This window comes from Argopecten irradians, chromosome 2, assembly GCF_041381155.1.
Source record: "Argopecten irradians isolate NY chromosome 2, Ai_NY, whole genome shotgun sequence".
NCBI classification, from domain to species: domain Eukaryota; kingdom Metazoa; phylum Mollusca; class Bivalvia; order Pectinida; family Pectinidae; genus Argopecten; species Argopecten irradians.
Window position 1 is genome coordinate 61,949,123 of NC_091135.1, and position 14,028 is coordinate 61,963,150.

Below are 14,028 nucleotides of genomic sequence, written 5' to 3' on the forward strand. Positions count from 1 at the left end.
AGATGGTAGATATAAAGTATACATGTATTGTTCGAAAACAGGGTATATTCAAGCCATTGGTCCTAGGGACGAATGTGAAACTTAAAATTTAGTTTCAATATAGATTAAATCTGTTCAATAACAATATGTTTATTAACAATATAATTTTTATCAATATTGAAATCGTCCAATTTTTTTATACATATTGTTTGGAAAACATTATATGCAACATATATAAACTAAATAACAAAAGGAATAACAAAAATATTAATATTTATATACTGCTACCATTCTCAAACAAATAATACAGTTTGGACACAGACAAGGGTGTACGATGGTTCTATGTAATGACAGATACTACCCTAAACATGATAGATATACACTACTTAGAGAGTTTGGTGATGGGTAGCCAACCGACACGACGTACGTCACCTCAGGAGGTTTGATTGAACCGCTTGATCACATGCGATGGAAACACAGATAGACCAACTAACAGACACAGTTATCTTAATAATATTCAAATCCTTTGACAACTGTAAACTCGAATAAATGTATTTTCAAATAATCTGATAGATAGATCGTCGTTCTTATTTGTCATTTGAGGAAGTTGATATAGCGATGGCATTTGTCATTAAATAATATAAATATAATTATTAAGTATAAAAAAAATCAGAAATCGAAAACGAGAAAAAATAAAAATCCCTCATAAATATATTATGTGTGTAACTCCTAAAATGTAATATCACAGCACAGAAACTGGAATAATAGATTGATAATAGTGCACCTTTGTCAGTGGAAATGATATCAAAAGCAATTACCATGCAAACTGTAAACGTCACAAACGGAGCTATTAAGGACTGTTGCCGCGTATTCTCCTTTAATGAATGGAGCAGCATGGTGGAAAGATTCACCAGCTGTGACTAAACTATGAGGTATGTAAAACTTGGATTATAACACAAAGGGAACGCTACACAATTTGACATACAAATAAAATAGTTTTCAATTTTGCAGTGCAAGTTTATGATAGCATATTGATGGACGGGTTGTTTTATGGTAACTGGGCTAGATCATAAGCCTCAACGATCCTCGCTAATGTAAACGCCAATATCCTTAAGAGGCGAATTAAGCCTGGCCCTAGCTTCAGATCACGGCTACTTTGCCATACAAAATAACGACGAAATCGTCACAATAACGATGGCAAAATTACCGCATCAAGAACATTCTTAATTCAACACATGTTTACAAATTCTAACAAAATAGTATCGATTTGATGCCGGATAAAAAAACGGTAGTATGTTTCTGGATATTTTACTAATACTGTACATTGTTAGCGGAGGGGTATTTAAGAACACCTGTGAAGGATTAGGGAGAAAGCGTTGACCTTCTGTAGGGCCACTAGTTATATGGTGGTTACTGTAATGCATACCGAACACAGATCTCGTGGAGAAATCTTCTTATTTTGATTGATTCTTTTATTACTTTTGTAATGCGTTTGGAATAAATTAGTGTGAACAGAAAACGGCAGTTGAAATGATTATGGAGCTCAAATCAGTGATTATATGGTTTATCAGAAAATATTGTAATCTCTCCGACAACAGTGACTATAAATCCAGCCCGTGTCAGTCGGGATAATGGCCATATATACAACAAGTCGAACGCCCAACAGGAAAACATGCCTGTAGCGAAATAAGTCGATTCAATTCACCAATGATTTTTGTGTTGTACATGAATACTGGATACAGGTAACTCTGTACCCAACACAAACGTGAGGACTGCATACAAATGGGACCCCCACCATAGAAAACACCATCAGGTATACCACTTACCATTGTAACACACCTCAAATATATACATATATTTTATTTGCTACCATGATCCGGATATTAGAGTAGCAGCAGAACACCAACCCAAAAATCAGTTTTAAATTCTAACATAGCTCACATTTGGAATGTTTCTTATTAAATGCCATCATCTCAGTTATCACATATCTATCTATCGTTTTATTTCCGTAACGTAATATAACTAGAGAAATCTTTTTACAATGTGGTTAGCATTTTTACTATTTGATAAGTCCTATTTTGGTTTGAAAATTAAAAAAAATGATGTTGCAACACGTATTTAACAATACTGTAACAACCAAACACGAACAAATCGCGTATATATTGATATTTAGAAATTAACTTGTTAAGCATTAATACTACCATGTAAGATCTGTTCTATATAAACTCAATATTACAGGTGTGTCAAAAAAAATCGAGTTTTTATCTCATTATCATAAACATTAAATACATTTTACACGGATACACCAATATGGTTTCCTTAATTCATTGTTTTATTCGTATTGGTGATTAGTATATTTTGTTGATTTCGTTAATATTTCTTTGGCAACAACAAAACAAGAGCTGGTGTAATGATAAGTCGATATTTTTGTGAGTCCTGATATTATCTGTTAATAGTGCCACATGACAGTTATCTTTATATTATACCATCTATATTCAAATGATGAGACTTGTGTTAACACGGGTAATTGTTAGGAATGGTAGGCTAATTACACCAGCTAGCGACACGGCATTACTATTGGCCAGCTCCTCTAGTCTGGTGATGGATCTGGAATTTGGTCAATACGGACACGGCCTAGCCCAGGGATGTACAAATCCCGTTGTAAGTAATGCTTTCGCAACACTGAGAGGAAATATACAGCCGAGAAAACGTGACCTGGCAATGTAAACCGTCATCTTAAAATGCATGATTCTGTCATATAATAAAGCAATCGTTAAAATGCCTTCTTTCATTCAGTTTCTACATTTATCTTTTGAAACACGTGTTCAAGCTAGAAAATTAACCGGTAATTACTCCTTGCTTTCGCACGATTTGAGTTGCTGTGAAATAAATTTTCTATGTTTAACGGATGCATACGAGGTGTTTGTTGAAACGCTTTACGGATTGCTAATGACAGTAACAACTGACAAAGCTGTCATCATTGGAGAATCACCATCAAAATTATTTTGAATAGTTAATTTCTTTAAATTCATCTTGAAATGTTAAAAAGACAGAAACTAATGACTGATACTGAAATTTCGTATTAAAAATCTAACAAGATCTCCCAACGGGTTAACGAATAAAGACAGAAATTAGTTAAAAATATTTTTGGCGTCATCTGAAATGCTTGAATCGAATTTACATGATTTTCTGAATAAGGATGCCTATACGTAATGGGTCTGTGTAAATGCTGCGAACGGTCGTGGTGCCAGTGCCTTTAATTAGAAAAAGGGAAGGACATTTATCTCGCATAAAAACAATTAAACTAATATGGTCACGTGCAACTGATGTAGAGACAACTTTGTTTGAGGTTTATTGAGGACAATACCCCTTGTTAAAACAAAATTAGCATCGATTTGTGTCTCTCGTTATCGATATTAAATTCCAGTTTGGTCAGAAGTTCGGGAGACAGGTGAATGTGAATGACCGTTTTGGTCATCTCATATAAAATGTGATTTATATCATTGTTAATAAATTCAATCCCTATCACCATATATGATGTTTTAAGTATTATGGTTGATTTTTTAATTATTCAAAAATGCTTCTAGAGTAACAATACAATAACAAAGGTTCCTCATAAAGTTTAATACCGAAAATATTTAATTCTATTTTAAATGATATTCGATAAAATAAACAAGGTGTAAAAGAATTATTTCATTAGATTAAATTTTATTCTTTTTGTATGATACAAGTCTTGTAAAATGGAATGAGAAAGGAAAACGACATTCTTGCTTATAACTAAATTTAATAACTTCTTGATTTTTAATTTTTAATTTGTACAATGTTATGTTTTATTTTCATATTCGAAAATAAAGACAAAAATCAACCAATTTGAAAATACAACATAAACTGCATTTCATGCATACAACCAGAAATGCAAGATATTTGGAGTTTTGTAGTATTGTTTTGGTAATAGTATTTGGTATTAATATGCATTACATCTACAAGTCACAAATTAAAATGATAACTTAACACTATTCTCATAAATAAATACACACACATATGTCGTTGTTTTGATGCCGGTGTAATGTTTTAATAGTTTTTTTTCCCGATTTTGCTTGGTTTTTTTTTATATTATTTTGAATTAATGGATGCAAGTCACTCATTGTAATTCTCTGATCGGAAGGTGTTTTTCCCTGGACGTCATTACTTTAAGTTAACAAATAAATAAATAAAAAAATCTTCACTTTAATAAAAACACTATGTGCTTCTTTGTATCGTATTCTTATGAAACATAATGCACACCAACACTAAAATCCTGACTTCGAATATTATACACAAAATACACACACAATCGACTTGTGAAAATATCGTGTAATGTCAGTACTGGATGAGTACTGGTATATTCCAGTGGTATTTTGAATAAAATGGATGTCCTAACATTCGAATGTTGATGATCCATATCTATAGATAAAGTAATACATCCCCTCTCCCAATAATCAAGTTATATTGATTTAATGTGGCGGTATGTTTATCAGAGAGTTTTAATAGAATTTTCTTTTTCCAAAAGTCGTATGGTCAGACGTAAATCTTCTTTTATAAATGTAAATATGCAAATGGATTAACGACATGCTTTATTCATGCTTTGTTTAACTATACATGGAATAGGAGTTGTAGATTTACATTATCAGTGGATGATATAAACTATGTTTCTATTGTTTAAGTCACAATTGTAATGTTACTATTGCGATTATGTATTGAAATCCTGTGTGTACTTTTGGTGTAAATAGTGAGCTGATGAAGGATTGTATGCTACTGTGGTATCAGTACAGTGGGTAATATGGACCTACCAAGTTTTATATACTGCGTCAATACACGACATAGAATACATCTAAATATCATTGCTTTACATTCAATGTTCGTATAGTTATATTTCATATTCGCACCAGTATAATGCATTTAATGTCCATTTCTATGCAATATGTAATTGTTCACAAAACATTTGCTTATACATTTGATATATATGTATAAAGAAACAGGAAAATGTCGATGAACAGAACAAAGCTGTAATTATTAAACTGACTGTTTAATAGAATTAGTTAAAAGGAAACTGATCAAACCAGAATTGATGGTTTATTTAATTAATTGTCTATTCATTGTCAAAGGTTGGTTTCAATTATACAGGTAAAAAAACCTTAACATTGTTAATCTTATAGAACAAGTGTTGCAATGATATCGATACCATATCACCTTTGCCAGTACAATATTCAGGATTAGAAGTAGAATTTACAGCATATCTTGCAATACAACAATATGTCTTCTAAGACATGACAGTGCTGATAAAACGTACCTAACAATAGAAATGACTTGTCCACATACAACTCGACTGACCTATTCCCGAACGTTTTTAATTTACGTATGTAATAAATCCATTAATGATGCAATATTGCAAAGTCTTAAACAATAAAAATAAAACAATGTTTGTTTCTTTCACCAAAACACTTAAACTATTCGTATAACAACTATAAAGTACAAGTAAAAATATATTTATTGTCAACAAAACAAGTCTCCAATTTAGTAGAAATCTTTATTCATGATGTTTATACAATGGGGGCTAATAATAAAAACAAGTCTACATGAGAGTTCACAATATAAACCGCAAAGGCTACATGGGATGGTTTCAGTTGTGGATACAACCCGAAATACTCGAAGAAAACAACACCAATTTATAGTTGGTACAAAAGGATCTCCACTGTGATGTTTCAGTCTCGAAGAAGTCTCGTTTCAACATTAATCAAAGAGTTTTTGTGATTTTCAAAACATAATTGTCTCAATTTGTAGCAAGTTGCTATACATCAAATGTGTCAAAAATTAGAATTCTATTGCTTGTAGAATTTTTTATACACACATTTTTAAAGAAAGGACCAATTTGGCGGCCATTTAGAAAAGGTGCATTTCTTACACTTTGAAGAGAGGTGAAATTTCATCCTTTTTGCTTCAATATTTTTGCTTAACTCGCCGGTACGACAACATGTTTAGTTATATCAAGTTAATTTTTCCTGTAAATCATTTTTAGGTTCACAGAGATGAAAATACTAAGTATGTAAGGTTGGAATTAAAACCTATTGGTTTTACATTTTTACATTTTAGTGAAGATAAAATGATTTGAATTTTTAACAATAAATGTTGAAAAATAAGATATCTTATATCGGGACGAAAAATACAAGAACACTGACCCCCTATTTTTATAATGGTATTAGAAACAACATTTTGTTTGAACGGCAAAAACAAAGGTCAATTTTGCGAATATTTATACTTACCAGACAACTAATTTGCAAAATGTCGCTGTAGATTGTCGTGTGTATGCTCAAAACTGAAATTCTGATAAAATCACAATTTACGATAAATAGCTGTCTTTGACTCCTAATAGCTCAAAATCAAGCACACTTCCAAATTATTTTACTTTTAACTAGTGCAGATCCTTAAACGATCGTGGATTTTGTAATTGAATATCATAAATAATAGAAATATTTATAAGGTATCAGCCAATTTTGATACTCGGTCCCAACATTCCCATTCTGCTATAACTGACATTCGAAAAGACATAATATCTAACACACGTGTCCTTTTTCAACAAAATATAATTATACCTGAGGTGTGACGACAATACACTAGCTGTCGCAATAAACATTCTCACTTTCCTCAAACTGATGGAAATAAATATGGATGGATTGAATATGTCTTTTGAAATGCAAATTTGTTCATGTGTTTGACAAGCCAAATTAGTTTCCTAATGTACATCGATTTTGTTCTCGATATTTGTTTATCTGGAATATGGAATCAATGTTATTCACAAATCTGATATTAAGTAGAATCTTCTGTCACAGTTTCGGTTTTTATTGGCATACTCACGATTTATCATTTTATTATAATAACTTTTAAACAATTCCACGGAAGTGTCCTAATAGTCTCAATAAAACCAAAATAAATGACAGTGTGGTCTATACATTAATATGCGTTTGAAGCCTCGATAGTTAATGATAACCCCTCCCCTCTCTCCCTCCGCATAACATATGTTGGACAGGACCACAAATATCTATATAACAAACTATTTGTCTAGCTACACATGCAAATGAAATTGCTCCCAGCACAATACAAAGCGTATTGTTTGTTTAGGAGACAATCTTCATAACATTTTAATCGATCTGAGGATTTAGAAGTTTGCTTTAGGCACCGTGGTTTTCGCGCTGAAACATGATAATAAATGCTTTGATATCATATGTTTGAAATCCAGCAACCCAGCCTGGTGATTCCGTGCAGGGATGATATAGAATAGGAGTTTCTGGCCCTACAGCCAACAGATCCTGATACAGAACATCGATACTGCATGTTGTAAATGAATGTACTGACAAAATTCACCTCGCAGTTTTTGCCTCTTAAATGATGACTTTTAATCCTTTAACACGATAAAGTCTAGTTGAACCAGAAAACGCCGTCGACATGTTCGTTTCAATGACATATCTTCTGTCAAACAAATTTGCTTGATATTTCAACACTAGCTGAAATAGCTTGAAGGCAATTTTATTTAAAAAGCGTAACAACAAATTTGTGTATTACATCATATGATCGGGATGAACACATACATTATCTGCCACGAATGTGGTCTATATACGGTATGATCACAGTTAATTTATACAAATGCACTCGTAATTTACAACTTAGCGTAGACTGTGTAGACTTTACACCCTATCCTTATCACAAGGAAAACCACATCTGTATGGTAGCTAATGTTGTGACATTATAGCCATTTCCTTCTTACTCAAAATGACAAGTTTAGAAAGTGCAATGCTCACATTTGCTCATTATGTATGTTGGTATCGAGCACGCTATAAAATATACATTGTTTAAGGCACGTTATAGTTATCCGCTAATTTGTTTAGAATGTTTAATTTACAAATATATAAGAAAACCACATGTTCAAAGCATGCTACTTTTAATATCTTATTATCGCATGCAGTATACATATACATTGAAATGACGTTATGATACATCACATGCAGTATGTATGAACATTGAAATGACCTATGCGACTGGCAAATTTTACATTGGTTCTTCATCATATCAATTGCTGATTTGGCTCAAACATGCCAACGGTGACTGGTGTATTTGGAAGAAATGCTATATGGGCGTCACAAGATCACTCTGAAGCATGTGTTGGAAACTGGACTTAGACATGCTTAAAGCATCAGACTTTCGGACTTCAATCAGGCTAAACATTTTTAAGACAACAAGAACAGAATAGTTTAATAAGAACCAAATATATATCAAAAATATATTTTATTCGTAATTCAACATAGGAAATGCATGTTGAGAACTCAGACCGTTTTCAAAATGTATAATAAAACAATGACAACATTTCCACCATATTTCACTGTATGGTTTAGGTTTCCAATCGTCTTTTCGAAGACGTATCAAAATAAAATATAAAATGATTTTCCTATTATTACTGATTCCATAAGTGGTGATGTCGTACGCTATCGAAAAATGTAATTATGAAATGTGATAACGATTCTAAGAAAATAAGAAATTGAAAAAGCAACATTTGCAAAATGTAGAGACGATGTGTAATAGAAAACATATTATATGATGCAGTCAGTATAGTTAACAAGTATTGTCCGTATAAAATGGCCCGGACAGAATCAGACAGGTTATATAGTATTGTCCTTATATGATGGCCCGGACAGAATCAGACAGGTTATATAGTATTGTCCTTATATGATGGCACGGACAGCATCAGACAGGTACACACACCTGTTGGAGGCGGTGTATGTAACATATCTGCTGTAATGTCGGCACCTTTCTACTCTCTCTCAGGTGTTATGATTTACACGTCCCAGTCATTAGTGAGGTGCGCCATCTCTCACTTCTAGCCTGCCCTTTAGCAGTAAAAGAAACACACTCATTTGTTATTTAAATGTATGCTTTAGCCGGCCTGTCACCCCGATATGACCCTTTTATAAATAATATCACCTGTCGTGTGACGTAGGATTTGTCTTGTGTTAGCCAGATGGAAAATTAGTAGCATCTCTATTGTGGTATATGACACATTGACTATTGACTTAACACACTCACGGCATCACTGTTTCACTATTAAATAGACTAAAGAAACCCTTTACATGATTCTAATAAGAATACTTCTCTTACTTTCCTTGGTTTCGCATGTTATTCACGTTTTGATAAAATAGGCGGATAACTCAGTTTGCACACAGCCTATACTTGACTGATCTCATTTATTTTATGCCAAGTTTATCTTTCAAGCAGTCCAGTACAAAAGCACAAAATAAATATATCGCATATTCTGATATAATATGTATATATATTTTAACTTTCAAATATTTCATAATTTAGAGATAAGATCGCCAAGAACCTCTTTAACGTATCATGTTACTCATATTTATATATTTTACACCTCGAATAATAAAATTTATATCCCGAATTTGAAACCATGTCTAAGGCATTTAATCAGGTTTGATAAATTATTTTCCGATTACACGGTTTGGAGGTACCATATGATATGTGCTTGTCTTGGCGTACATCTGCGGGCGAGGCGTACGCTGTGCATTATCGTGCTTCCCACCGCGAACACATAGAAACTTTGTCGCCAAAATTCTTCAAAGATTTAGTTAAAAGCAACCGAGAACAACTTTATAACTCGAAGGTTAAAGATTACTTCTACAATCGGCATACATGTCTCTTGATATATGTTTTAAGCAAGGAACAGGGTGTAAATATTTATCAATATTTACATAATTGTCAGATTTACCCCTATGTTATGATAAATGATAGTGTAGTAGGATTGTATGATATCGCGGATAAAACACATACATATGTATCAAAGATATGTTCTAGATGGTGGGCCCTATCGGGTAAGAGAACATTAAGAACGTTGTAGAAAACGGGGCACTGCTCTGGGCGTGAAATAGAAATTCCTGTCGATCACTGCGCTGACTACTGGCGATGATGTGGAGGCTTTGGGAAGCAGAATAGTCTACACGTATACCCCTTTTTCTATCAGATTAACCTACTGGTTCCCCTGATAATCGCCTTCTCATTAAACATGTATCAATTCTCACATTGTATATCCAGATTTATCGTCTGAACAGTAAGAAATGTTGTTAAAGGAAACTAATACCATATGAAACATCACATTTTATCTGAAGCCGTCTTACGCATTTTGAGTTTTTATGAACAGTGTACGAAATGTTGCAGTTTTATTTGTGTTGAAAAGTGGAATATAAGTTTTTGACGGTGTAACGGATTGTCTTTGATGTTCGATTACCATGGTGGGATTTCGTCGTAAATCATAAACACCAGAGAACGGAACGTACGTGCCGGGAACATATATATTATTGGTCCCCTGCGTCAGCACCAAGACCTACACATAAAGCAAACAACAGGCGTCTACACAAAGGAATTATTATATTCTTTTCATACTTTTCTAACATGAAATAACGTTATTCTGAACAGTGTGAGATAAAACAGAATACAAATTAAGTAAAATAACAGATACTGTTTTATTGATGTGTATACTTATCTAAATAAAGTTCTTTAAACATAACATATAAAGCGATATATCGGCAATGCTTTTCCCGTCGGGTTTTACACAAAGTTACACCTTATTACCAAGTATATATGCTATCACAACATTTATCTTACAACGTCAGAGTTTGCACGTAAATGGTTCAATATACTATATATTACGTACTAAAGTTATTTCATTTATTGACAAAGGTAAAACCATATACATGTAAAGTATCGTAATATATATCTCGTTTTAATTATTACTTTAACATATGAATTCTAAGACATTTGAGTTGACAATGCTCATGCTCAGTTCGTACTTGGTGGTTGAGGTAGATGTTCATTGGGAATTGCTTGGTCTTTTCAGCACTAGATATATTTATAGACGAAGTATTCATCCTTTTTCATTTGCCTATCTGAACGGTATGTTACATATTTTTACCAAAATAGCACGTTCGCTTAATAATTACATGCCGTAGGTTAACAAATCGATATTAAATGTAAACGATGTTTCAGATTTTGTTTTCGTTTAACATCGATTGTTGTAAATGTTCCAGACACAATGGTGCATTGATATAGATTACCTTTCACCAAAAGATTCGTTCGTTATTGGAGCTTTCTACTTTTAATTTCGTCCTTTTATCATTTCAGATATATTGCAAAATAAGGAAACAAAACAGTTGTCTTATTATCCAATTATGCAGTCATAAATCTTTAAAGATGATGACAAAAATGATTTATTGCGTCCACCTATAGTTGTTTGTGGTATAGGATGTTTTATTTTCAGAGGGTTCTAAATATCAATTTATCTCGTCCTTAACACTAATGACGAGACTGAAAACGAGTGGACAGCTGTTTAATGCTGTTAAAGCCTTAACACACAATACAGACATATTGATTCTCGAACTTTTTAACATAATCATATTGATCTTATCACTTGTTATTGTATTCCTTCCCAACTAATCAAAGGTACTGTAACATTAATTTTCCATTTAGTTTATCCTTCTTTTATTTGTGGTTTGATGATTTTATTAGATTACCATATCAGACAACTCATTTTTTGAGTAAAATGTTTTTGTTTTAAACTATGTTGATACAATCGCGGTATAAAAATAATTTTCATAATGTATCAAAGATATGTTCTAGATGGTGGGCCCTATCGGGTAAGAGAACATTAAGAACGTTGTAGAAAACGGGGCACTGCTCTGGGCGTGAAATAGAAATTCCTGTCGATCACTGCGCTGACTACTGGCGATGATGTGGAGGCTTTGGGAAGCAGAATAGTCTACACGTATACCCCTTTTTCTATCAGATTAACCTACTGGTTCCCCTGATAATCGCCTTCTCATTAAACATGTATCAATTCTCACATTGTATATCCAGATTTATCGTCTGAACAGTAAGAAATGTTGTTAAAGGAAACTAATACCATATGAAACATCACATTTTATCTGAAGCCGTCTTACGCATTTTGAGTTTTTATGAACAGTGTACGAAATGTTGCAGTTTTATTTGTGTTGAAAAGTGGAATATAAGTTTTTGACGGTGTAACGGATTGTCTTTGATGTTCGATTACCATGGTGGGATTTCGTCGTAAATCATAAACACCAGAGAACGGAACGTACGTGCCGGGAACATATATATTATTGGTCCCCTGCGTCAGCACCAAGACCTACACATAAAGCAAACAACAGGCGTCTACACAAAGGAATTATTATATTCTTTTCATACTTTTCTAACATGAAATAACGTTATTCTGAACAGTGTGAGATAAAACAGAATACAAATTAAGTAAAATAACAGATACTGTTTTATTGATGTGTATACTTATCTAAATAAAGTTCTTTAAACATAACATATAAAGCGATATATCGGCAATGCTTTTCCCGTCGGGTTTTACACAAAGTTACACCTTATTACCAAGTATATATGCTATCACAACATTTATCTTACAACGTCAGAGTTTGCACGTAAATGGTTCAATATACTATATATTACGTACTAAAGTTATTTCATTTATTGACAAAGGTAAAACCATATACATGTAAAGTATCGTAATATATATCTCGTTTTAATTATTACTTTAACATATGAATTCTAAGACATTTGAGTTGACAATGCTCATGCTCAGTTCGTACTTGGTGGTTGAGGTAGATGTTCATTGGGAATTGCTTGGTCTTTTCAGCACTAGATATATTTATAGACGAAGTATTCATCCTTTTTCATTTGCCTATCTGAACGGTATGTTACATATTTTTACCAAAATAGCACGTTCGCTTAATAATTACATGCCGTAGGTTAACAAATCGATATTAAATGTAAACGATGTTTCAGATTTTGTTTTCGTTTAACATCGATTGTTGTAAATGTTCCAGACACAATGGTGCATTGATATAGATTACCTTTCACCAAAAGATTCGTTCGTTATTGGAGCTTTCTACTTTTAATTTCGTCCTTTTATCATTTCAGATATATTGCAAAATAAGGAAACAAAACAGTTGTCTTATTATCCAATTATGCAGTCATAAATCTTTAAAGATGATGACAAAAATGATTTATTGCGTCCACCTATAGTTGTTTGTGGTATAGGATGTTTTATTTTCAGAGGGTTCTAAATATCAATTTATCTCGTCCTTAACACTAATGACGAGACTGAAAACGAGTGGACAGCTGTTTAATGCTGTTAAAGCTTAATGACACAATACAGACATATTGGCCTTCTCGAACTTTTTAACATAATCATATTGATCTTATCACTTGTTATTGTATTCCTTCCCAACTAAGGAAGGTACTGTAACATTAATTTTCCATTTAGTTTATCCAATTCTTCTTTTATTTGTGGTTTGATGATTTTATTAGATTACCATATCAGACAACTCATTTTTTGAGTAAAATGTTTTTGTTTTAAACTATGTTGATACAATCCGGTATAAATAATAATTTTCATTAAAAACTTAAAGGTTGTATGTGCCATAACTAGGTGAACGTCTTGATATGCTTTTTTTGCTCCCGTAATATGTTGAAAACCAAGCTGTGGACATCATTCAATGGCATGCGCAAGCATAATGATGCCTGGTAAGCATTTACAGCAACACATAATTCATGCACTGTAATAATTCTTGTTTTTATGCTTTATGTAGGTTTAGATGAAAACGTAGATGAAGATATCACTAATAATTACTTATATCGCTGTAAAAATGTGAAATGAAAATGTAAACGACAGGATGGCTTTTAGTTTGACTGTGTTTTCAAATTTCACTGCACTGTTGACGTAACTATCATGATTTTTTGCAATACAATTAATTTTGAGTCTTTATTTAACCATGTAAATTAAAAATCTGTTAACGTTTTTGTTGTGAATAACATATAATAATCTTGAAAAAAAAGTTCTTGATTTGTGAGTATGAAAAGTACGGTACATATAACTTTATGCCGAACAAGAATTTGGTATCACAATATTTTCCCATTTTATTGATAATACAGCAATGG